The 26477-nt window shown below is 42.7% G+C and overlaps 1 long non-coding RNA gene across 1 annotated transcript; it reads left to right on the plus strand.

Moving 5' to 3' along the window:
- The first annotated feature begins 19133 nt into the window (after positions 1-19133).
- LOC118937284 lies at positions 19134-21287 on the plus strand. Its single transcript, XR_005034527.1, has 3 exons — positions 19134-19156; positions 19846-20511; positions 20873-21287. It is a non-coding gene; the product is annotated as an uncharacterized LOC118937284 (long non-coding RNA).
- The last annotated feature ends 5190 nt before the right edge of the window (positions 21288-26477 follow it).

The following is a 26477-nucleotide window of genomic DNA, read 5'->3' on the forward strand; positions in this document are numbered from 1 at the left end:
CGGTTACACTCACCCCCCTTTTGACCTCCTCCTTTTCCGCAGCAACCAGTGATCCGGGTCACGGCACCAATGTAACAGTTTAACTTTAGTCCATCCCCTCGCCCCGGGCTTGAACCAGGGACCCTAGCTAGCCATTTCACATCGGTTACACATGCACCAATAATTATGAAACAATGACGCATCAATTAAATGTACTTTCGCATATATTTTTGAGATGAGGAAAATCTGATACCCCTGTGGAAAGATATTTGATGCCAAGCTCAGGTGTTATTTTTCCATTATCCCGCCCTTCATGTTATCCCACCAGTTGATTTCCTTCCTCCCAGTGCATTTTACATCAATGCCCTCCATCTTTACATTTTGTTTTGGTGCTCGGTAAAGGCAATCTGACAGGTTGAGAAAATCCAATAACATATGGTGAATTAACATTGTGTATTTCGTGTGGAGGCTGGTCTAACGGTAGTGCTGCCATCCCCGGGACCACACGGACACAGTTAGAACCCCATTACAATCACTGCTATGACCTGTCATAGTCAAGCTCTCCTGGTAAGACTTAGATATTTCTCAAGACATTCCTTGGTGATGTTCCTTAATGTAGTTGGCTTGAGTTTTGAAGAATAGAGATGGAATATTAGAAATAGCTTAAATAACTTAGTTCTACTTCCTTACCTGCTTATAAACCCCCACAAAAACATTCTTTGCAGAGACCTGAAATATTGCTGTAGTGTTTAGCCTAAATGTTTTGCCTCGAAGAACATAAACCAGTCCTGAATCGGGAAAACCCTACACCGAAGGTTGCCAGAATGGCCACTCTGGCAGTAAAGAAGGAACTTTGTACCTTTTCTTTTAGATAATTATATTAATTTACTAATAAACATAGACCACCAGACAGACAGTAAGGGGTAATTAGCATGTGGAAATTTGATAAAATACATGGAAGTGTGAATATTGGCAATTTACCTTGTAGAGATAGAACCAATTCCAGACCAGACTGATGAGAAAGCAATGGCAAAGATTTGCTTGAACTGGACAAACAAGGAGACTGTAGACCACAGCTCGTTGCAGATGATGACCACTATGATTAAGACAACCCCAGACACCTGGAAGAGAGAGATCCTTTAAATGATGGCAATGAGAAATATTCCTGACGCTATAATGCAAAATGAGTGGTTTCAAATCTGTCTTGTTTGTCTTGTCTTGAGTGTAAATGACTGTGCTCTGAATCAGATTGATTCTCATTCTAGGGTTTTTCTTTATTTTTGCTATTTTCTACATTGTAGAATAATAGTAAAGACATCAAAACTATGAAATAACACATATGGAATCATGTAGTAACCAAAAAAAGTGTTAAACAAATCAAAATATATTTGAGATTTGAGATTCTTCAGAGTAGCAACCCTTTGCCTTGATGACAGCTTTGTACACTCTTTCAGTCACCTGCAATGCATTTCAATTAACAGGTGTGCCTTGTTAAAAGTTCATTTGTGGAATTTCTTTCCTTCTTAATGCGTTTTAGAAGGAAAGTATTTAAAAAGTTTTGTTTTTATGTCCTGTTGCTTTTGTATAGGCTAGTGTGAAACATGTGTTCTTGTGTATGAATGACAAAAGACGTTTCCTCATGGTACAAGAAAAGTTCTTTGAATTTCATCCTCATTGCCCATGTAGCGTAGTTTACAAACCGTGTAATCATAAATTGCTTAGGCAAACCACACAAACGACGCATTCTGACCTTCATGACTGTGTCGATCTCCACACCAAAGGTGTCCTCAAAGTGCCATCTCTAGGCCTTGTAGTCATGTGGTTTGAGATCCACCAGGATCTGGCTGAGGACATCGTTCAGAGTCCCCGTTCTCCAGCTGTCCATTCCCTCCAGAACCTTCTGGATCTCTGCCACTGCTTGCCGACATTGATGCCAAAGTAAAACTTAGTGGATATCGTTCTTGAGACCACTGGGCTGGTGGTTGGAAAGATATAGAATAGTACAACAAAGTACAGTTGAAGTCGTAAGTTTACATAGACCTTAGCCAAATACATTTAAACTCAGTTTTTCACAACTCCTGACATTTGATCCTAGTAAAAATTCCCTGTCTTAGGTCAGTTAGGATCACCACTTTATTTTAAGAATGTGAAATGTCAGAATAATAGTAGAGAGAATGATTTATTTCAGCTTTTATTTCTTTCATCTGGGATTGATTTGCACCTTTCGCACCATAGTACGTTCAACTCTAGGAGACAGAACGCGTCTCTTTCCTGAGCGGTATGAAGGCTGCGTGCTCCCATGGTGTTTATACTTGCGTACTATTATTTGTAAAGATGAACGTGGTACCTTCAGGATGAACCAGACTTGTGGAGGTCTACCATGCCATCCATTTCTGGAATTTCTCAAGCTGTTTAAAGGCACAGTCAAATTAGTGTATGTACACTTCTGACGCACTGGAATTGTGATACAGTGGATTTTAAGTTAAATAATCGGTCTGTAAACAATTGTTGGAAAAAATTACTAGTAGATGTCCTAACCGACTTGCCAAAACTATAGTTTGTTAACAAGAAATTTGTGGAGTGGTTGAAAAACTAGTTTTAATGACTCCAACCGAAGTGTATGTAAACTTCCGACTTCAACTGTATATGCACTTGGCATACAGACAGCATACTACATTCCAAAGTGGTAACATACATTTACAAGGTGGGTAAGATACAGTGAGGAAGTGTTTTACATAAAGAGAATCAGTGCATAGATTTAAACCATACCAGGCTCTCTCTTTGGTGAGGAATCCCTTGAACACTGGGTTGCATGATAGCTGCTGTGCAACCAGTGTAGTATTCTTTTTATGCTCCTCAATTTTTTTTTTAATTAAGGAAAATTACAGACGATCACACACCATCTATTTGCCACGGTTTCATAAATATACATTTGAAAAACATAATGTGTGACGTTTAAAATCCGTTTCCAACACTCAACACGAACCTCTCTTTGTAACCTTTCCACTTTGTTGTTGCACTCCGTTACGTCCACTTGATCTGAGCCCTGCATGTATTCCCTTCTCTTGGTGGGCACATTAGGGTAATTACTTGCCGGTGAAGATGACTTTCATTTAGTTTCCCGATTAGATTAATATCACGATACAAGGCAGTATTCGTCATGCTTGGTGTATTTTCACACTTCATGATTTTGTTTCATACACTGTAATAGGAAACATGACAAAGAAAAACAACAACAAAGCAATATTATAATTATTTCAAGTGATGACACTGTCATGGCACGGAAATATGCATTACACAGCTGCTTGTACTGTACCTCGGCATGCTTTCTCATGGACTTTATGATTGGATCGTAGTTCTATAAGCATCAATCTATTCGTCGTCGTCCACCTGCCCTTGAGCAACCAGCAACGGGCTGCATACAGCAACAGTGATGGTATGCGTCCTGACAGCACTTGTTGACATCTTCATGTTAATTAAGATGGCTAACGTTAGCTAGCTACTCCATTGAGGCTAACATGCTAGAGAACTCGGGGTTCATGAGCCAGAAACAGACATCCTCAATAAACCCTACAGAGCAATAACATCAATTACAAATAGCTGCACATTTTCTTCGAGCTGAGCCAGTGTGATGAGAACTCGATCCGTTGGAATATGACTATATGAGCGCTTATTTCAGAGCGCGCTCCGTAAACCATGCCCCAGTATGCAGAGCTAGGCTTGGGACTCGTTTAAATATGATAAAAAAGCCTAATATTTTACAGTGGGACTGCCTGCTATGGTTCTGTGTAGCCTAGTTATGCTAATATATTTGAGACCAGTGTATTGCAGTTTATTTCGACTTTGACTTAATAAGTAAAATATATTTGAGTAGTAAACAGGGAACCAACAACGAGTCCCAGACAGTTCGCAATAGAACATACCAGAAGGGGCTTCGTTTACTAGGCAACCTAAGTAATTGGTTACCACAAGTATTTGGAATACATTGAACTCGTTGACAAAAGAGCCAATGGGGACGCATTTTCACAAGAAGTTCCGCGGTGGGTCTGTGTGAATTGTGCGATTATATTTGAGACTGGATTATAGAATCGAATGTCATCTATTAATGTACTTTTATAGCATTTATAAGGAGAAGCCATATCAGCCAGTGAAACTAATTGTTCTCACTTTGTAATATAACCTTCAGATTTGTCTGCCTGACTGTGGGGCTCTTTACCTGAATTATTAAAATGTTCTTGTGATCACAACAAAACTACTTATTTTGCTCAAACAGAGATATAAATTGTGTTTTCTTTGAAAAGATGGCCTGGCTGAGAATTGAACATTCAGTTTTGTGCCTGAGTGTGGCGCTGTTTACTGCAATTCTCTGGATTATTTTGTGACCAGAACAAAACCATTTCTTGTACTCAACTAGAGATTTAAATAAATGGTGTTTCTTACAAAAGACGCTGGACATTAAATGATAACTGAATTGACTCAGAAAAGTAACATAAGTAGGCCTACAGTATCACAGTGAGATCAAACAGGTGTGCCCTCTGATGCTATTGGACTGCGACTGAGTAAACCCTGGCCTGACACCTGGACGGTATGGCTGTTGAACAAGTTGAGACTAAAGTACTTGGTGTTACCTTAGATTGTAAACTGTAATGGTCAAAACATATAGATTCTATGGTTGTAAAGATGTGGAGAGGTTTGTCTGTAATAAAGAGATGCTCTGCTTTTTGCACCACACTCCCCAAAGCAAGTCCTGCAGGCTCTAGTTTTATCTCTTCTTGATTATTGTCCAGTCATATGGTCAAGTGCTGCGAAGAAAGACCTAGTTAAGCTGCAGCTGGTCAAGAACAGAGTCACACGTCTTGCTCTTCATTGTATTCAGAGGACTAATATTAATACGTGCATGGCAGTCCCTCTTGGCTAAGGGTTGAGGAAGACACTGCCTCACTTCTTATTTATATAAGAAACATTGGTTTGAAAATTCCAAATGGTTTGCACCGTCAACTTACACACACACTTACCCCACCAGACATGCCACCAGGGGTCTTTTCACAGTCCCCAGTTCCAGAACAAATTCATGGAAACGTAAAGTATTATACAGAACAATGCGTGCTTGGAACTCCCTTCCATCTTATATAGCGCAAGTGAACAGCAAACCTGGTTTAAATAAACACCTCACGGCACAACGCCATTCCCCTATCTGACCTACTTGTTGAGTGTATGTACTGACATATATGTGTAACTGATATATGTACACACACACTACATGTTAATGTTTTTAAATGTCTGTAAATTGTAAAGTCTTTTGTCTGTAATGTATTTTTATTTTATGTCAGAACCCAGTAAGACTAGCTGTCGCCATTGGCTTCGGCTAATGGGGATTCTAATAAATAAAAAATTCAAAAATTACTGAGAAAGTACCTCAGCCATAGGGAAATCATTGGGGAAAGTCGTCACACTTCCAGTTTGCGCAAATCTTTATTTGATTTGCTGTAATACAGAGATAACGTGTAAAAGCATACATTCAATCTCACAATGTCTTCATTGCATTTTAATTGAAAATGAAGCAGTCTTCCTTTATTCACTATTTCAATAAGGAAAGGGCAATACCAGTATTAAATGGCCAGCAGGCTCAGAATATATCCATAATGACTATACAGAAAGTACTGGCAGTTCAAGACCATATGGACAGATGGCTTTGCCCAACGTTTTGGGGGGGATGCATGCCAGCAAAGCCACAACACAACACTAACCAACACATGAATTGCACTATAACAGTGACAAACAGTTGCCCACAAACTGTCAGGGCCTACATTAAGCTGTCCAAACAGCAGAGCTGTCTTTTCAGCACCGTGGAGTGAATTCTTACTACTGCTACACCTGGCTATCAGTGGAGCCTTGTCTAGCAGCGAAACAGTTCATTCAGCCTCGTTCACTGCCTTTTAAATTAAACATAGCTGATATGCGTGACTTGCTTAAACAAATGTGGTTTCTACTGATAGTTGAGATGTACAAACTATGGCATATGGGGACAACGATCAGAAAATAGGTAATCTGTAATTTTGATTAAGAAATTCATGATCAAGCTAGGACAGACGTAGAATTCAGAACATGGGCCATTTTTACAGTATACTCCCTGTATACCAAGTCAGATCCATAGGATAAATAAAGGGGGCATATCAGCAGAAAATGAAAGACATTTCTCTTAAACAGGCTATAGGCTAAATGTGCACCACCAAGTCAGAACAGTAGGCTAAATTATGAGGATTGAAAAGGGAGCAAATTATTAGGGTGAGGTACATGGGCTACTAACAGCTTACTACACAATATACACTTAGAATTACTTTCTTAGCTACAGTATAAATATCTCCCTGGCATATTACATAATTTATGCAGCAGCATACAATACATTTTTGAACTCACCTTGTTGTGCTGTGCTCACTTTAACAGGAATGTGGCGCGGCAGTCCTTGTGGGCAAATGTTGACATCACCTCTGGACTTATGGTGCTTTCAAGACAACTGTGAACTAAAAAAAACAAGGTCGAATCAGAGCTTTAGAAAGAGCTTGGAATTCCCGACTTGGAATTGCGAGTTGGATGAGGGTTCAAAATGTACTTTCCCAGTCTGGGGCTCGTTTTTTCCTCAAGGTCCCAGTTGTCTTGAATTCACTGAAGTCTGAGATTTCCTAGTTACGAGTTTTCAGTTGTTTTGAAAGCGGCAGAAGTCAGATTGACAGCATGAAGGTTTGTATTTTAAGTTTAGAAAAGAGCCCATTAAACCCAGACTTGGACCACACATCCACTCCACTGAATAGCAGGCTAGTGATTGCTTTGTAACCATAATGTCTATATATGTCCAGTGGCCGATTAGCACCGCTACGTTTTTAACTATAATTTGTCTTCCTATGATAAGAATTGAAAAGGATTTGCCAGAAGATTGTCGAAGTGATTCATGATGATGACTGCTTATCTAACTAGCTATCTAAGATTTTGAAAGAATGATGTTGACATGATCAGTCCCATCAAAGCTATGGTAGATATAATATGATTTTACAAAAATCAGGGATGTAAACAAATTAGTGTACAAAATTTGAGAGAAATAAGCTTTTTATGCATCTGGATATTTTCTGGGATCTTTTATTTCAACTCATGAAACATGGGACCAAATCTTTACATGTTATTTATATTTTTGTTCAGTATAGTTTTGTTTTGGTCACAAGATAATCCTGAAAATTGCGGTTAACAGCGCCACACTCAGGCAGAATGTTACATTCTCCACCAGGCTCATCATGTCAAAGAAAACACTATTTAATTTTTCTCTATTTGAGCAAAATAAGTCGTTTTGTTGTGATCACAGGAAAATCCTAATAATTCAGTTAAAGAGCCCCACAGTCAGGCAGACAAATCTGAATGTTCTATCATAAAGGAGAACAATTAGTTTCTCTGGCTGATATGGCTTCTACTTAGAAGTACTATAATTAAGTGAAAGAGTGGTTGCTAAGTTAACGAGGCCGCTGCACCAGGTAGATTTTTTAAAGCTGTCTAATAAATAATGTATTGACTTTTATATAACATAATGCGATGTTGTCCGGTCCGAATTGACCCTTCTCTGGGTCTGGACCTGGACCTCAGTCTGCCAGTTGAGTTTGGCTGATCTAGACGATTCTGTGCTTTCAACTTTGTGGCAACAGTTTGGGGAAGGCCCTTTCCTGTTTCAGCATGACAATGCCCCCCGTGCACAAAGTGAGGTCCATACAGAAACAGCTTGTTGAGATCGGTGTGGAAGAACTTGACTGGCATGCACATAGCCCTGAACTCAACCCCATCAAACACCTTTGCCGACTGCGAGCCAGGCCAAATTGCCCAACATCAGTGACCTCACTAATGCTCTTTTGGCTGAATGGAAAGTCCCCACATCAATGTTCCAACATCTAGTGGAAAGCCTTCCCAGAAGAGTGGAGGCTGTTATAACAACAAAGGGGCAACCGACGACATATCAATACCCAGGATTTTGGAATAGCATGTTTGACGAGCAGGTGTCCACATACTTTTGGTCATGTAGTGTATATGGAAATGGCCAATTCTTGTATATTTTAACATATTTGTGACATAAATGTACTTATATGTGTGGATACATATATAAGCATACAATGAATTCGGAAAGTTTTCAGACCCCTTGACTTTTCCACATTTTGTTACGTTACAGCCTTATTCTAAAATGGATCCTCATCAATCTGCACACAATACCTCATAATGACAAAGTGAAAACAGTTATTTTTTTGCAAATGTATACAAAATTAAAAACATAAATACCTCACTTTTATAAGTACTCAGACCCTTTGCTATGGGACTCAGAATTGAGCTCACGTGCATCCTGTTTCCATTGATCATCCTTGAGAGGTTTCTACAACTCGATTGGAGTCCACCTGTGGAAAATTCTATTGATTAGACATGATTTGGAATGGTACACACCTGTCTATATAAGGTCCCATAGTTGACATTGTATGTCAGAGCAAAAGCCAAGCCATTAGGTTGAAGGAAATGTCCGTAGACCTCCGAGACAGGATTGTGTTGAGACACAGATCTGGGGAAGGGTACCAAAAAAATTATGCAGCATTGAAGGTCCCCAAGAACAAAGTGTCATCCATCAAAAGGTTTTACAGCTGCACCATCGAGAGCATTCTGACGGGTTGCATCACTGCCTGGTATGACAACTGCTCGGCCTCCGACCGCAAGGCCCAGTGCATCACCGGGGCCAAGCTTCCTGCCATTCAGGACCTCAATACCAGGCGGTGCCAGAGGAAAGCCCTAAAAATGGTCAAAGACTTCAGCCACCCTAGCCATAGACTGTTCACTCTGCTACCACACGGCAAGTGGTACAGGAGCGCCAAGTCTAAGTCCAAGAGGCTCCAAAATAGCTTCCAACCCATAAGACTCCTGAACAGCTAATTAAATGGCTACCCAGACTATTTGCATTGCCGCCCCCCCTGGAACGCTGCTGCTACTCTGTTATTATCTATGCATGGTCACTTTACTAACTCTACCTACATGTATGTACAGATTACCTAAATTACCTTGACACTGGTGCCACCGCACATTGACATTGACTCTGTACCGGTACCCCCTGTATATAGCCCGCTATTGTTATTTACTGCTGATCTTTGATTATTTGTTATTCTTATCTCTTACTTTTTTTTGTATTTTCTTAAAACTGTATTGTTGGTTAAGGGCTTGTAAGTAAGCATTTCACTGTAGGGTTTACACCTGTCGTATTCGGCACATGTGACAAATTTGACTTAATTTGGAGTCTGGAGTTTGCTTCAAGGCACCTAAAGGACTCTCAGACCACGAGAAACAATATTCTCTGGTCTGATGAACTCAAGATTGAACTCTTTGGCCTGAATGCCAAGCATCACATCTGGAGGAAACCTGGCACCATCCCTACAGTGAGGCATGGTGGTGGCAGCATCATGCTGAGGGGATGTTTTTCAGTGCCAGGACTGGGATACTAGTCAGGATCAATGGAAAGATGAACGAAGCAAAGTAAAGAGAGATCCTTGATGAAAACCTGCTTAGGACCTCAGACTTGGCCAAAGGTTCACCTTCCAACCGTACAATGACCCTAAGCACACAGCCAAGACAACGCAAGAGTGGCTTCGGGACTTGAACCCGATCTAACATCTCTGGAGAGACCTGAAAATAGCTGTGCAGCAACGATCCCCATCCAACCTGACAGCTTGAGAGGATCTGCAGAGAAGAATGTGAGAAACTCCCCGAATACAGTTGTGCCAAGCTTGTAGTGCCATACCCAAGAAATCATGAGGCTGTAATCACTGTCAAAGGTGCTTCAACAAAGTACTGAATTAAAACATTTTAAGTCACTCTCTTTTCAATTAGTTTCTATGCGGATCTAGATTTTTAAGGCACTTGCTTGCAGTTCCTATTGCTTCCACTAGATGTCAACAGTCTTTAGAAATTGGTTGATGTTTTTCCTTTGAGAAATGAAGAAGTAGCCATTTCCTATCTGGGTGGATAGCCAAGTGTATTGTTGTGGTTGGGACGCACGACCTGAAAGCTTGCTCCACTTTGTTTTCGTCTTAAATTTGATCGATTATTGACATTTAAAAATACCTAAAGTTGGATTAGGAAAGTTGTTTGAAATATTTGGATCAAGTTCAACAGGTAACTGATTAGAAACTTTGTAGTCATGTTGCACGAGTTGGAACCGGTGTATTTTCTGAATCAAACGCGCCAAATAAATTGACATTTTGGGGATATCACGACGGAATTTATCGAATAAAAGGACCATTTGTGATGATTATAACGGGGCAGTATCTTTGTTTTAACCAAAACTGTTCTAATAACTGGGGGGCTTCAAATGAATCCTGGGCTGGCTTCAAATTAATCTTGGGCCCTTGGGATTTTACCAGGCAGTTCAGGTCAGACTGCACAAGACCATACCTCTCTGTAGAACTCCCCTGCTGAATTCCAGGCAGGTCATGGTTTCTGGTCTGGCGGCTGCTCCCTGGCGTTTGGCAGCGCCGTCCCTAGCAACCTCCTTGTTGAGAATTAACTTCAGCCTCACGTGTTTAGTGGCGAATCCCTTCTAGGTTCATCCCGGTCAACTTATTCAGATGGGCGGGTGGTGGTGGTTTTGGTCTTGATGTTGTCTGGTCGTTGATCTCCTCCGGTCCTGCAGGGGGATGAAGGACAAACCTTAGAGCAGGCTGTGAGAGCAAAATTGCAAGATTATGTTATAATACTTTTATTGCATCAAATGGTTGTTTTATGCAACAGAATAGAGGGTTCTTATAACTATTGTGTCTGTGTGAACTGAAAGTGGGCCTCTGGGAAATAACACTGACAGGAGATTTACAATGTCTTTTGGATGATAAAACCAAAAGAGACCGCATTCCAGAGCATGAGATAATGTTTCTGTTCTAAATGGTACCAGGGAGACATGACCCCAGGGCCAGACCTTAGTCTCTACACAAAGATAACTGTTTTTACAGCAGATACTTATAATTCACAGCAGTCAGTATCTTTCATACAAATCTTAACCTTGTGACCCATTCCATACATCTGTTGTTCGTCATGTATCTTGGCTATAAAAGACCATTGTACCTTTGTCTCGGGGCTCTCAACGAATCATCTGAGGGTGATTCGTCGACCAGCCATCACTATCGTAGAGCACTCAATCGATTCACTTTATATGTGTGCGTTGTATTGACCTGTTCCCTTATTAATAAGTGAATAAAGATTTAGTTAAGTATATTTCTGACTTGTCTGATAAGTTTTTCTTTCCTCATTTGATAGTAAAGAAATTAACCACCACATTTGGCGGCAAGGATGGGATGTGAATCTTCACTTGGTGACCCCTCCTGACGACCTGGGTAAATCGTGCACGAGGGATCCCTCAAACTTGGGATCTCAGGGAGACCACACTTCGGGAACGGAGCAGATGGATCCACCCATGATCTGAGAGGCAGCGAGCCGAGTGGATACCACACCTTGAACTTACAGTGCATTGCGAAAGTATTCAGCCCCCTTGAACTTTGCAACCTTTTGCCACATTTCAGGCTTCAAACATAAAGATATAAAACTGTATTTTTTTGTGAAGAATCAACAACAAGTGGGACACAATCATGAAGTGGAACGACATTTATTGGATATTTCAAACTTTTTTAACAAATCAAAAACTGAAAAATTGGGCGTGCAAAATTATTCAGCCCCTTTACTTTCAGTGCAGCAAACTCTCTCCAGAAGTTCAGTGAGGATCTCTGAATGATCCAATGTTGACCTAAATGACTAATGATGATAAATACAATCCACCTGTGTGTAATCAAGTCTACGTATAAATGCACCTGCACTGTGATGGTCTCAGAGGTTAAAAGCGCAGAGAGCATCATGAAGAACAAGGAACACACCAGGCAGGTCCGAGATACTGTTGTGAAGAAGTTTAAAGCCGGATTTGGATACAAAAATATTTCCCAAGCTTTAAACATCCCAAGGAGCACTGTGCAAGCGATAATATTGAAATGGAAGGAGTATCAGACCACTGCAAATCTACCAAGACCTGGCCGTCCCTCTAAACTTTCAGCTCATACAAGGAGAAGACTGATCAGAGATGCAGCCAAGAGGCCCATGATCACTGGATGAACTGCAGAGATCTACAGCTGAGGTGGGAGACTCTGTCCATAGGACAACAATCAGTCGTATATTGCACAAATCTGGCCTTTATGGAAGAGTGGCAAGAAGAAAGCCATTTCTTAAAGATATCCATAAAAAGTGTATTTTAAAGTTTGCCACAAGCCACCTGGGAGACACACCAAACATGTGGAAGAAGGTGCTCTGGTCAGATGAAACCAAAATTGAACTTTTTGGCAACAATGCAAAACGTTATGTTTGCCGTAAAAGCAACACAGCTGAACACACCATCCCCACTGTCAAACATGGTGGTGGCAGCATCATGGTTTGGGCCTGCTTTTCTTCAGCAGGGACAGGGAAGATGGTTAAAATTGATGGGAAGATGGATGGAGCCAAATACAGGACCATTCTGGAAGTGTCAGGTGCGTGAATGAGGACCCAAAAGCGAATTAACAAAACAGAGTTTCTTTAATGACGAAACACACGTAGGCTCAGATGGACAGGCAGATTCCGACAGGACAGGACAAGGTTAGATGAACAGGCAGATTCCGACAGGACAGGACAAGGTTGCAGCAAACACGACGATAGTCTGGTTCAGGCATGAGAAACACAAACGAGAATCCGACAAAGACAGAAGCAGAAACAGAGAGAGATATAGAGACCTAATCAGAGGGAAAAAGGGAACAGGTGGGAAAAGGGGTGAACGAGGTAGTTAGAGAAGACAAGGAACAGCTGGGGGAAAGAGGGGAAGAAAAGGTAACCTAATACGACCAGCAGAGGGAGACAGGGTGAAGAGAAAGAACAGGAACAAGACACAACATGACAATACATGACAGTACCCCCCCACTCACCGAGCGCCTCCTGGCGCACTCGAGGAGGAAACCTGGCGGCAACGGAGGAAATCATCGATCAGCGAACGGTCCAGCACGTCCCGAGAGGGAACCCAACTCCTTTCCTCAGGACCGTACCCCTCCCAATCCACTAGGTACTGATGACCACGGCCCCGAGGACGCATGTCCAAAATCTTACGGACCCTGTAGATAGGTGCGCCCTCGACAAGGATGGGGGGGGGGGGGGAAGACGAGCGGGGGCGCGAAGAACGGGCTTAACACAGGAGACATGGAAGACCGGGTGGACGCGACGAAGATATCGCGGAAGAAGAAGTCGCACTGCGACAGGATTAATGATCTGAGAAATACGGAACGGACCAATGAACCGCGGGGTCAACTTGCGAGAAGCTGTCTTAAGGGGAAGGTTCTGAGTGGAGAGCCAAACTCTCTGACCGCGACAATATCTAGGACTCTTAGTTCTACGCTTATTAGCAGCTCTCACAGTCTGCGCCCTATAACGGCAAAGTGCAGACCTGACCCTCTTCCAGGTGCGCTCGCAACTTTGGACAAAAGCCTGAGCGGAGGGGACGCTGGACTCGGCGAACTGAGATGAGAACAGCGGAGGCTGGTACCCGAGGCTACTCTGAAAAGGAGATAGCCCGGTCGCAGACGAAGGAAGCGAGTTGTGGGCGTATTCTGCCCAGGGGAGCTGTTCTGACCAAGACGCAGGGTTACGAAAAGAAAGACTGCGTAAGATGCGACCAATAGTCTGATTGGCCCGTTCTGCTTGACCGTTAGACTGGGGGTGAAAGCCGGAAGAGAGACTGACGGAAGCCCCAATCAAACGGCAAAACTCCCTCCAAAATTGAGACGTGAATTGCGGACCTCTGTCCGAAACGACGTCTGACGGAAGGCCATGAATTCTGAAAACATTCTCGATGATGATTTGTGCCGTCTCTTTAGCAGAAGGAAGCTTAGCAAGGGGAATAAAATGAGCCGCCTTAGAGAACCTATCGACAACCGTAAGAATAACAGTCTTCCCCGCTGACGAAGGCAGTCCGGTGATGAAATCTAAGGCGATGTGAGACCACGGTCGAGAGGGAATGGGAAGCGGCCTGAGACGGCCGGCAGGAGGGGAGTTACCGGACTTAGTCTGCGCGCAGACCGCACAAGCAGCCACGAAACGACGCGTGTCATGCTCCCTGGTGGTCCACCAAAAACGCTGGCGAATGGAAGCAAGCGTACCCCAAACGCCAGGGTGGCCGGCTAACTTGGCAGAGTGAGCCCACTGAAGAACGGCCAGACGAGTAGGAACGGGAACGAAAAGAAGGTTCCTAGGACAAGCGCACGGCGACGGAGTGTGAGTGAGTGCTTGCTTTACCTGCCTCTCAATTCCCCAGACAGTCAACCCGACAACACGCCCCTCAGGGAGAATCCCCTCGGGGTCAGTGGAGGCTACTGAAGAACTGAAGAGACGAGATAAAGCATCAGGCTTGGTGTTCTTAGAGCCCGGACGATAAGAAATCACGAACTCGAAACGAGCGAAAAACAGCGCCCAACGAGCCTGACGCGCATTAAGTCGTTTGGCAGAACGGATGTACTCAAGGTTCCTATGGTCAGTCCAAACGACAAAAGGAACGGTCGCCCCCTCCAACCACTGTCGCCATTCGCCTAGGGCTAAGCGGATGGCGAGCAGTTCGCGGTTTCCCACATCATAGTTACGTTCCGACGGCGACAGGCGATGAGAAAAATACGCGCAAGGGTGAACCTTGTCGTCAGAGAGGGAGCGCTGAGAAAGAATGGCTCCCACGCCCACCTCTGACGCGTCAACCTCGACAACAAACTGTCTAGAGACGTCAGGTGTAACAAGGATAGGTGCGGATGTAAAACGATTCTTGAGGAGATCAAAAGCTCCCTGGGCGGAAACGGACCACTTAAAGCACGTCTTGACAGAAGTAAGGGCTGTGAGAGGAGCTGCCAACTGACCGAAATTACAGATGAAACGACGATAGAAGTTTGCGAAGCCGAGAAAGCGCTGCAGCTCGACGCGTGACTTAGGGACGGGCCAATCAATGACAGCTTGGACCTTAGCGGGATCCATCTTAATGCCTTCAGCGGAAATAACAGAACCGAGAAATGTGACGGAGGAGGCATGAAAAGTGCACTTCTCAGCCTTCACAAAAAGACAATTCTCTAAAAGGCGCTAGAGGACACGTCGAACGTGCTGAACATGAATCTGGAGTGACGGTGAAAAAATCAGGATATCGTCAAGGTAAACGAAAACAAAGATGTTCAGCATGTCTCTCAGGACGTCATTGACTAATGCCTGAAAGACAGCTGGAGCGTTAGCGAGGCCGAAAGGAAGAACCTGGTATTCAAAGTGCCCTAACGGAGTGTTAAACGCCGTCTTCCACTCGTCCCCTTCCCTGATGCGCACGAGATGGTAAGCGTTACGAAGGTCCAACTTAGTGAAAAACCTGGCTCCCTGCAGGATCTCGAAGGCTGAAGACATAAGAGGAAGCGGATAACGATTCTTCACTGTTATGTCATTCAGCCCTCGATAATCTATGCAGGGGCGCAGAGACCCGTCTTTCTTCTTGACAAAAAAAAACCCCGCTCCGGCGGGAGAGGAGGAGGGGACTATGGTACCGGCGTCAAGAGATACAGACAAATAATCCTCGAGAGCCTTACGTTCGGGAGCCGACAGAGAGTATAGTCTACCCCGGGGGGGAGTGGTACCCGGAAGGAGATCAATACTACAATCATACGACCGGTGTGGAGGAAGAGAGGTGGCCCTGGACCGACTGAACACCGTGCGCAGATCGTGATATTCCTCCGGCACCCCTGTCAAATCACCAGGCTCCTCCTGTGAAGAAGAGACAGAGGAAACAGGAGGGATAGCAGACATTAAACATTTCACATGACAAGAGACGTTCCAGGAGAGGATAGAATTACTAGACCAATTAATTGAAGGATTATGACAAACTAGCCAGGGATGGCCCAAAACAACAGGTGTAAAAGGTGAACGAAAAATTAAAAAAGAAAGGGTTTCGCTATGATTACCAGAGACAGTGAGGGTTTAAGGTAGCGTCTCACGCTGAATCCTGGAGAGAGGACTACCATCCAAGGCGAACAAGGCCGTGGGCTCCCTTAACTGTCTGAGAGGAATGTCATGTTCCCGAGCCCAGGTCTCGTCCATAAAGCAGCCCTCCGCCCCAGAGTCTATCAAGGCACTGCAGGAAGCTGACGAACCGGTCCAGCGTAGATGGACCGACAAGGTAGTGCAGGATCTTGAAGGAGAGACAGGAGTAGTAGCGCTCACCAGTAGCCCTCCGCTTACTGATGAGCTCTGGCTTTTACTGGACATGAAGTGACAAAATGACCAGCAGAACCGCAATAGAGACAGAGGCGGTTGGTGATTCTCCGTTCCCTCTCCTTAGTCGAGATGCGGATACCTCCCAGCTGCATAGGCACAGCACCCGAGCCGGCAGAGGAAGATGGTAGTGATGCGGAGAGGGGGGCAGCGGAGAACGCGAGCTCCTTTCCACGAGCTCGGTGACGAAGATCAACCCGTCGCTCTATGCGAATAGCGAGTTCAATCAAGGAATCCACGCTGGAAGGAACCTCCCGGGAGAGAATCTCATCCTTTACCTCCGCGCGGAGACCCTCCAGAAAACGAGCGAGCAAAGCCGGCTCGTTCCAGTCACTGGAGGCAGCAAGAGTGCGAAACTCAATAGAGTAGTCTGTAATGGATCGATTACCTTGACATAGGGAAGACAGGACCCTGGAAGCTTCCTCCCCAAAAACAGAACGATCAAAAACCCGTATCATCTCCTCCTTAAAGTCCTGATACTGGTTAGTACACTCAGCCCTTGCCTCCCAGATTGCCGTGCCCCACTCACGAGCCCGTCCAGTAAGGAGAGATATGACGTAGGCAATACGAGCAGTGCTCCTGGAGTAAGTGTTGGGCTGGAGAGAAAACACAATATCACACTGGGTGAGGAACGAGCGGCATTCAGTGGGCTCCCCAGAGTAACACGGCGGGTTATTGATTCTGGGCTCCGGAGATTCGAAAGACCCTGGAAGTGGCCGGTGGATCGAGGCGGAGATGGTGAACCTGTTCTGTGAGGTTGGAGACTTGGGCGGCCAGGGTCTCAACGGCATGTCGAGCAGCAGACAATTCCTGCTCGTGTCTGCCTAGCATCGCTCCCTGGATCTCGACGGCTGAGTGGAGAGGATCCGAAGTCGCTGGGTCCATTCTTGGTCGGATTCTTCTGTCAGGTGCGTGAATGAGGACCCAAAAGCGAATTAACAAAACAGAGTTTCTTTAATGACGAAACACACGTAGGCTCAGATGGACAGGCAGATTCCGACAGGACAGGACAAGGTTAGATGAACAGGCAGATTCCGACAGGACAGGACAAGGTTGCAGCAAACACGACGATAGTCTGGTTCAGGCATGAGAAACACAAACGAGAATCCGACAAAGACAGAAGCAGAAACAGAGAGAGATATAGAGACCTAATCAGAGGGTAAAAGGGAACAGGTGGGAAAAGGGGTGAACGAGGTAGTTAGAGAAGACAAGGAACAGCTGGGGGAAAGGGGGGAAGAAAAGGTAACCTAATACGACCAGCAGAGGGAGACAGGGTGAAGAGAAAGAACAGGAACAAGACACAACATGACAATACATGACAGGAAGAAAACCTGATGGAGTCTGCAAAAGACCTGAGACTGGGACGGAGATTTGTCTTCCAACAAGACAATGATCCAAAACATAAAGCAAAATCTACAATGGAATGGTTCAAAAATAAACATATCCAGGTGTTAGAATGGCCAAATCAAAGTCCAGACCTGAATCCAATCGAGAATATGTGTAAAGAACTGAAAACTGCTGTTCACAAATGCTCTCCATCCAACCTCACTGAGCTCGAGCTGTTTTGCAAGGAGGAATGGGAAAAAATGTCAGTCTCTCGATGTGCAAAACTGATAGAGACATACCCCAAGCGACTTACAGCTGTAATCACAGCAAAAGGTGGCGCTACAAAGTATTAATTTAAGGGGGCTGAATAATTTTGCACGCCCAATTTTTCAGTTTTTAATTTGTTAAAAAAGTTTGAAATATCCAATAAATGTCGTTCCACTTCATGATTGTGTCCCACTTGTTGTTGATTCTTCACAAAAAAATACAGTTTTATATCTTTATGTTTGAAGCCTGAAATGTGGCAAAAGGTCGCAAAGTTCAAGGGGGCCGAATACTTTCGCAAAGCACTGTATTATTTATTTAAAGCGAAACATGCAAATTCGAGTTTTTAAGAAAAGCCTGTTACATAGGCTCTGAGTGTGTATTCCTGTGTGAGGGGGGCACCTTGTAGGCATGAACAGGGCCGACTCAGTGGAGGATGACTTGAGAGTTAGTCGACTTAAAGACACCTATCGTTGGTCAGTTGTGGGCGACCTAGCCCATTCATGCGTGAGTTCCAAATATCTATAACGGTCGCCCCAGTGTGAGTTTTTTTATGCACGTGATGTTAGAATGTCTTCTCCATTCCAGAATGTGATTGATACGTAACAGTACATTTTATCCGCGCTGCCCTCAAACTAAAGCACGCAGCCTGTTTATATTTATAGGTTGTTTTAACTTCAATTTCAAATGATTTTCTAACAAGTTTTTATTTTCTAAAAACAGTTTGAATTTAGGTGTGTTCCGCCTCCTCATTCATTCACATAAAAATAGTCATTTTTACTTTTGCGGATAATTACATTTTTGGGACATTTCTGACACTGACAAAATTCCCCAAGCACTTCCCAATTGTTTGTGCAGTTCACGTCTGCAGCTCATCTCCCGTCAGAACAGGATCTGCACACGTGTTCACATTTTCCATTCCACATTTCTATTGTAGCGTACTGCATGTATGGAGCATAATATATTTGTGTATATTCTTTATCACCGCGGACACGTGAGGTAACGTTACTCATTGTATAACCTTTGTGGTGTTATAGTCAATCGTACTTATGTAGCCACATTCTTCTATTAGCTCTGTAAAACAATGCTAAATGCGTCAGAGAAGTATTATCTTGTGTTGCATTTTGAAGCTACCATGGCCTTATGACTCCAAAGTGGTTCAGCGGTCAAAGGCACAGCACATCAGTGCTAGAGGCGTCACTACAGACTCGCTGGTTCAAATCCAGGCTGCGTTTCTATCAAAGTAAGTGCCTTATTACATTATAATAGTTATAATAATAGTTTCCGTATGCCGTTTCTGCTGTAGCTGTAGATCATAATATATTCCTTATAACTGCGGACACGTGAGGTAACGTTACACATTTTATAACCTTTGTGGTGTTATTGTCAATCATGCTTACCTAGCTACATTATTCTATTAGCTCTGTAAAACAATGCTAGTTGCGTCAGAAAACTATTAGCTTGTGTTGTATTTTGAAGCTACCCTGGCCTTATGACTCCCAAGTGGCGCAGCGGTCTATGGCACTACAGACACCCTGTTTCAAATCCAGGCTGTATCACAACTGGCTGTGATTGGGAGTCCCATAGTGCAGCGCACAATTGGCCCAGCGTTGTCCGAGTTTGGCCGGTGTAGGCCATCATTGTAAATAATAATTTGTTCTTAAATTACTTGCCAAGTTAAATAAATAAAAAATATGACCATGGTTTGTTTATTTGGTCTATTCAGCATAGCTCTGTTCTGCCCTGCCTTGCCCCCTTGTGGAGCTCAACAGTTAGTTTCTTACTGTTATAACTCAAATCTGTGATTTTGTCAATGCAATAAACTATTTTTTATAGCAGTGTTTATTATGTTACTTCTTTGTAGTATTGTTTTATTGCTATATCCTTATATTGTATTCTAATGAATAATTCCTCTTTATTCTGTACTTTCAGAAACCAGAAACATTATTTGCCAATATTATAACTGGAGCTGGACATCTTTGGAGCTGAAGAATGAGGACAGCTTTTGTATGCTAACGTACACTCTTTAACAGTTTTACTGGATGAAAACACAGCAAGAAAACACATATGCCAATATGTAATAGTCATCTATTTTATTGCAGTATTGGTAGTTGGTTCAACAACTTGTTTTACTAGAGGACAAAAAACTGAATATGCATAACCCATATTTAATATTCATGCAGTGACTGAACAACAACTGCATTTCCACCCCCATCTCTAAAGGCATAGTATCATGGCAAGTCACATGTCAGGTCACCTGTCAGGTCAGTCAGTCACTTATTGCTGCAGATGTGCTCAATAATGCTTGAGCATGTGATACTCCTGAAAGCATGGTGAAATACATAGAGGTGTATCACAAGCTAAACACATGTATTTTGTCATCTTCCTCTGCTTACTTCTCCTGGCACCAGACAGGCAGACTTTGCAATGCCTCCGTGTGCGACTACCTTGAGAAGCAGTTTGAGGGACTTTGCAGGGAAAATGCCGTGCAGTGAGGCGTAGGGGATTGTCTACAGCAGGATGACCCCCAGTGGATGGGCGCCGAGGGGTGTGGTGCTCCTCTAGCAGCTCTCTCATGAGGTTCTCTCTGTATTTTTGGTAGGTAATTACTTTACCTAAGAGGGAGTGGGGAGGATGAGGAAAGTTAGAGGATGATGAGGCAGTGGGTAGGTGGGTGAGATATTGTCACTATAGTTGCATAATGGATTTGTATGTGAACTGTACATCCAATTACAAAAATACCTTGTTCAGTAATCATCTCACCTGTTAGTTGGCGGTGAACTATGCTGCCGTTGAGGACAGCAGTATCGATCAGATGGAAAAATATCTTCTTATACCACTTGGTCGTTTTCCGAGTGCATTCCACAAAGCTGTTTATCATGTCCGCCTTATCCACGGCCCCCATTTTGAGGTTATAATCAAGCATACAATCTGGTTTGATCAATCTCTCTCCGGTCAGGTGGTCCACCTTCCCTGTGGCTGACATGGTTGCTGTATGGACAGTGGAGAGGACATGGACGTCTCGCTTGTCATGCCACTTTACTGCCAGCTGTTGACCGTTCTCCTGGAACTCCACCTCCCCTCTCTGCATCTTCCTGCATCCGAATGCCGGCATCCCCTTCCGGTTCGACCTGACTGTGCCACAGGCCCCTGTGCTGTTGGAGAGCAGATGCTGGAAGAGTGTGGGACTGCTGTACCAATTGTCCACGTACAAAGTGTGTCCCTTGCCGAGATGAGGAGCCAGCATGGTCATCACCACGGACCCGGACACCCCAAGCCCCTCATAATGTTGGATGTCAGTGGTGGACCCTGTGTAAACCAGTATTCTCCTAGGGAGTTCTTCTACTTCCTCAGTGGACAAGGGAAATTCAGATTCAGGGTTCTCAATGACTACAAGGTTGGGGGGCAGCTCCGACTCATTTTCAGAATTTAAAAAAATCTCCAGAATTTCCACATTTGTGAGTTGTCTCCTTTTGAAAGACATTGTTAATGCTACAGCTTAGCTCACTAGCAACATACATAAACAACAACACTGAATGGCGCAGAGTGGGAGGTTATGTGGTTGACTGCCGGCACGCGCCACTTGTGTCAATAAATCACTATCAGAAAATGTTTTGTGTGGCAATTATTTGTGTATTTACGGTTTTATTCACATGTTTTCAATTCTAGGTGACAAATCATGCATTCCGATTCTTGCACAGATTGTAATGGGCACATATTATGTGTGTAAAATACTTTTTTGAAGGTTGTACTGATTATGATGAGCTAAGCGAATTCCAGCTGTGTAGCCATGTTTGTTGACATACAATGCATTCTGGGATTCACGTCTGTTTGACCAAAGATGTTATAACAAAATGAGGTGAGTAAGAGTTCACAAATTTTTTGAGGACTTCCGGAAATTAATGGTGGGATGTGAACGACGGTAGATGACACACCCCTTCAACATGCATACTATAAACAGACCAAACTCATCTCGTCTTCTCTTATTATCTTCAGTTTCTGTGAGGAAAAAATGCATGGCTGCGCGCTGAAACTAATCGTTGGATTACTTTCGATTTCTATAAAGTGTTTTACCTAGTTATTTCGATCAATGGTGAGCTCACCCGTGATGTGATTAATTATATATTGCTATTAGCTAATTCATATTGTAGTTTATGTCAGCCGAGAGTTAGAAAATATGACTGCTTGTGTTGGGTCAATCTTTCCTCAGCGCTAGGACAAATGTAGCCTACATTTTTCCGGTTAGGATGATTGTGTTATGCTATATTTACTTCTGTGAATATCTGAACAATGCATCCAAAAATAAACTGCTGACATTCTGGACATAACTTTGTAAAGACTGTGTTTGTGTAAATAGTTTCTGAAAAAAGTGTGGTCAGCTCAAACGCTGATTGTTGCGTCATTCGAAACTGCCGTTCTAAACGAGCATTCTAATGAGTGTTCTAAACACACGGGTGTGATCGTACGCTTCAGGGACCACTGTAGAAGGATCACACCCGTGTGATGGTACTTGTGAAAGGGCTAGAGCCGTCCTGACACTGAATTGATTACAGTGGGGATTGGTGCGGTCTGTAGGGGTGAGGGGCCAGGGTGACTGGGTTCTGTGTGAAGCATGGTACCTGGTGAAACCCTATTGGAAGAAGGACCTCATTCTGAAAAGTGTCTGTGTGACCATCTAAGTGACCCTCAGAAATTGTGAATTCCAATTATTTTAAATGTGCTAGCCAGGTATGCCATTTAGCGTTAAGGACAAATCACCTTTAATCAAATCTGCTTTCTCTGTCTGGAATACCCTGCCATCAGACACACAAAACTGTACCACCTATCATACCTTCAAAAATAACATGAAGACATGGCTAAAGGCCAATCAGAATAGTGAAAATAATCCCTAGCTGTGTATTTCCGCTTTCCATGTTGTCTGTAGCTAGTGAGCCGTGGAAACACTTTGTTGCTTTTTTGTTTCTTTTTTGCGTGCTATGTGTTGCTTGTTCTATGTGCTCACTGCTCCTTGATTGTCTGTATTGTTATTGAAATTGTTTTTAATAACCCGCCCAGGGACTGCGGTTGAAAATTAGCCAGCTGGCTAAAACCGTCACTTTTACTGAAACGTTGATTAATGATTACTGTCCCTGTAAAAATACAAATAAACTCAAACGGCAATCCACTTTGTTCAATGTTCCACGTAATGGAAACAGATTATAATGTTAGAATACATTAACTTCCTGCTCAAATTCACTGATGTTACCTAAACGATGAAAACCAACAACAGTAATCAGAAATTATCACAGAATGTTTCCGATTCAACTATGCAGATCTCTACTGCAAATGTCCCACTGAATCCCTTACAGCCCGATATAGCCCAGCAAGCACAACTAACTCTTCTATTCTTACCAGTAGGACAAAAATATAATCCATTCTCAATTAACGTTCTGCGCTTACCTGTATCGTAAGGTTAAAAACAAACTTGACAACTTTCTCTTCTTTTTCGGATTCACACGTATGAAATGTCCAAGACTTTAATACCTCTTCAGTGTAGGGGGCAGTATTTTGATGTTTGGATGAAAAACATACCCAAATGAAACATGAAACACAATATGCATATAATTGTCAGATCAGGATTGAAAACACTCTAAAGTTTCCAAAACTGTCAAAATATTGTCTGTGAGTATAACAGAACTGATATTGCAGGCGAAAACCTGAGGAAAATCCAACCCGGAAGTGCTGTTTTTCCTGAAAGCTCCCTGTTCCATTGCCTGCATTTGCTCCATTTAAAGGGATATCAACCGGATTCCTTTTCCTATGGCTTCCCCATGGTGTGAACAGTCTTTAGACATAGTTTCAGGCTTTTATTTTTAAAAATAAGTGAGAAAGATCACATCGCGTAATTGTATGGCTGGGTGCCAGCAGCGTTTTGCATGCGCAACAGCTTGGAACAAACATTTTCTCTCTCTCTCCTATTGAAGAAGCTACAGTCCCGGTTGAAGTATTATCGATTATATTTTGTAAAAACAACCTGAGGATTGATTATAAAAAACGTTTTACATGTTTCTACAAACTTTACGGATACTATTTGGAATTTTCGTCTGCTCCGTCGTGACCGCTCGAGCCTGTGGATTTTTGAACATAACGCGCCAACCAAATGGAGGTGTTTTGGATATAAAAAGTATCTTTATGGAACAAAAGGAACATTTACTGTGTAACTGGGAGTCTCGTGAGTGCAAACATCTGAAGATCATCAAAGGTAAGCAATTTATTTTATTGCTTTTCTGACTTTCAATCCCAATATACTTGGCTGCTAGCTGTTTGTAATGTTTTGTCTACTGAGAGAGATGTCCTTACATAAATGCTTGGTATGCTTTCGCCGAAAAGCTTTTTTGAAATCTGACACGACAGGTGGATTAACAACAAGCTAAGCTGTGTTTTGCTATATTGCACTTGCGATTTTATGAAAATGTGGCGCTCTGCAATTCAGCGGAGGTTGACGAAAATGATCCCGGTAACGGGATGGGTGAATCAAGAGCTTTTAACTTCTTGGTGACGGGGGCAGTATTGAGTAGCTTGGATGAATAAGGTGCCCAGAGTAAACTGCCTGCTACTCTGTCCCAGATGCTGATATATGCATATTATTAGTAGTATTGCATAGAAAACACTCTGACGTTTCTAAAACTGTTTGAATGTCTGTGAGTATAACAGAACTCATATGGCAGGTGAAAACCTGAGACAAATCCAACCAGGAAGTGGGAAATCTGAGGTTTGTAATTTTATTTAAGTGATTGCCTATCCAATATGCTGTGTCTATGGGTCCAGATTGCACTTCCCAAGGCTTCCAGCAGATGTCTTTAGAAAGTTGTTTGAGGCTTCTATTGTGGAAGGGTGTCGAATAAGAGCTGTTTCAACAAGTGGACTATGCTTTGGCCAATCAGTTGTTTACTGCGCGGTCACGCGGGTGCGCCGTTCCCTCTTTTTCCTCTGTAATGAATACGCTATTGTCCGGTTGGAATATTATTGAAGATTTATTATAAAAAGACCCTAAGGATTGATTGTAAATATCATTTGACATGTTTCTACACACTGTTATGGAACTCTTTTGACTTCTTGTTTGGATTTTGCGCTCACGCATTGTGCCTTTGGAATAGTGAACTAAACATGCAAACAAAACGGAGGTATTTGGACATAAATATGGATGTAATCGAACAAAACAAACATTTCTTGTGGAAGTAGGAGTCCTGGGAGTGCATTCCGACGAAGATCAGCAAAGGTAAGGGAAGATTTCTAATGCTATTTATGACTTTTGTTGACTCCACATTTTGGCGGGTAACTGTATGGCTTGCTTTTGTGGCTGAACGCTGTTCTCAGATTATTGAATATTGTGCTTTTGAAGCAAAGCTTTTTTGAAATCTGACACAGCGGTTGCATGAAGAACAAGTTTATCTTTAATTCTATGTAAAACATGTATCTTTCATCAAAGTTTATGATTAGTATTTCTGTTATTTGATGTGGTTCTCCGCAATTTTTCCGGATGTTTTGGAGGCATTTCTTAACATGGCGCCAATGTAAATGGAGGTTTTTGGATATAAATATGAACTTGATCGAACAAAACGTACATGTATTGTGTAACATTGAGTCCTGGGAGTGTCATCTGATGAAGATTGTCAAAGGTTAGTCATTCATTTTATCCATATTTCTGCTTTTTGTGACACCTCTCTTTGATTGGAAAATGGCTGAATGCTTTCTGTAACTAGTTGCTGACCTAACGTAATAATATGTTCTGCTTTCGCCGAAAAGCCTTTTTGAAATCGGACACTGTGGTTGGATTAACGAGATGTGTATCTTTAAAATGGTGTAAAATACTTGTATGGTTGAGAAATTTTAATTATGAGATTTCTGTTGTTTTGAATTTGGCACCCTGCAATTTCACTGGCTGTTGGCGAGGTGGGACGCTAGTGTCGTGTCTTTGGCTATGCCGGATTAAGTGATATGACATGCTATTCTATAAAATAATTTATCCGTAATTAATATCACCTGATTGAGCTAATCTTGTAAATGTAATTAACTGGAGAGTCGGGCAGCACAAAATAATATTTATAGAGCTGTTATCTTCCGAATAAACTCTTAAAGACCAAGTAATATTTTACATCAATAGTAGTCAATATTAATCGTCCTCTTAATTCAGTCTCATCTGAAAGTTGTAAATTCTTGGTTATCTGCACGAACCCTGGCTAACAATTGAATCAGCAATACAAAATTGGGTTGAATCATTTATTTACTAAATACCTAACTAATCACACAAAATTACACATACAAATAATTAAATCATAACTTGATTACAAATTACGTCATAAAGGAAAACGTCCCTAGCGGGCGGAACAGATATGACAGCTGGTTACACAAATTAAAAGAGGCTGGGTTTGAGTAAAAGAGCGGGAAGACTGAGGAAAAAGGGAAAGAAGCTGTGCTATCGTAAATACAGTATCTTATGCATTCTAAATTACCGCCCATTTGGAAAAGGAAAATGCAATAAATATTTACTCTGAGCTGCGCTTTGGTAGGTTGGTGGTAGATGG

Source organism: Oncorhynchus mykiss, chromosome 2, assembly GCF_013265735.2.
Source record: "Oncorhynchus mykiss isolate Arlee chromosome 2, USDA_OmykA_1.1, whole genome shotgun sequence".
Taxonomy (NCBI): Eukaryota; Metazoa; Chordata; class Actinopteri; order Salmoniformes; family Salmonidae; genus Oncorhynchus; species Oncorhynchus mykiss.